Raw genomic sequence first — 1160 nt, forward strand, 5'->3', positions numbered from 1 at the left:
CTGGTGCCTTCACTGAAAAGATCTCAAGTAGCAGCGGTGGGGAAAAGAAAAATCACAGAAAAGCTTCAGCATATTCATAGATGACTAAGAACATAAGAAGAGCCCTGCTGGATCAGACCAAGGGCCCATCTAGTCCAGCACTCTGTTCACACAGTGGCCAACCAGCCGTCGGCCAGGGACCAACAAAGCAACAGCACCCTCCCACCCATGTTCCCCAGCAACTGCTGCACATAGGCTTACTGCCTTGGATACTGGAGGTAGCACATAACCATCAGGGTTAGTAGCCATTGACAGCCTTCACCTCCAGGAATTTATCCAACCCCCTTTTAAAGCCATCCAAATTGTTGGCCATCACTACACTTGTGGCGGTGAATTCCATTGTTTAACTACGTGCCCTGTGAAGAAGTCCTTCCTTTCATCTGACCTGAATCTCCCACCAATCGGCTTCCTTGGATGATCCCACTAAGCTCCAGCATTATGAGGGAATGAGCTGGCAGACATTGGCCCTGTTCAGAAGACACCTTAAACTATGGGGGTTAAAGCTGCATTGGATGACTCTGGGTTCATACGCGTGGCAAGAAAAACATGTGTCCTTCGAGCCGGAGTCGAACCAGCGACCTAAGGATGACTTTCATAGCACTCTACAGTCCTCCGCTCTACCAGCTGAGCTATCGAAGGGACATGCCTCAGGAGCTGTGTTGCTCCTTTTAACTTTGGGTGTGGTACCTACCAGGCATGGAACTGGATTTTCAGTGGGAGCATCTTGCTTGAGTCTGCCGGCTCTCCTGTCTCCTGGCCGGCAAACCTAAAACCTAAATGGGGGTGGGGGTATCAGAGCACCTCATTAACAAGCATGTAGATAGGAACATAAGAGCCCTGCTGGATCAGACCAAGGGTCCATCTAGTCCAGCATTCTGCTCACATAGTGGCCAACCAGACGGGCATGGGAAACCCGCAAGCAGGGCATGAGAGCAACAGCACCCTGTGCCCATGTTCCACAGCAACTGGTGTACATTGGAATCCTGCCTCTGATAATGGAGGTAGCACATAATGTCAAGTACATAGTAGCTATTGATAGCCTTCTCCTCCAGGAATTTGTCAAACCTCCTTTTAAAGTCATCCAAATTTTGAGAGGCGGAGAAAATGCCTCCCTCTTAAGG

The 1160-nt window shown here is 49.7% G+C and overlaps 1 non-coding gene across 1 annotated transcript; it reads right to left on the minus strand.

Moving 5' to 3' along the window:
* Positions 1-590: 590 nt before the first annotated feature.
* TRNAY-GUA (transfer RNA tyrosine (anticodon GUA)) lies at positions 591-678 on the minus strand. The gene is given in 2 exon segments: positions 591-626; positions 642-678. It is a non-coding gene; the product is annotated as a tRNA-Tyr (tRNA).
* Between the last annotated feature and the right edge of the window lie 482 nt (positions 679-1160).

The sequence above is a fragment of the Elgaria multicarinata genome, chromosome 3 (genome assembly GCF_023053635.1).
Source record: "Elgaria multicarinata webbii isolate HBS135686 ecotype San Diego chromosome 3, rElgMul1.1.pri, whole genome shotgun sequence".
In the NCBI taxonomy this organism is placed as follows: domain Eukaryota; kingdom Metazoa; phylum Chordata; class Lepidosauria; order Squamata; family Anguidae; genus Elgaria; species Elgaria multicarinata.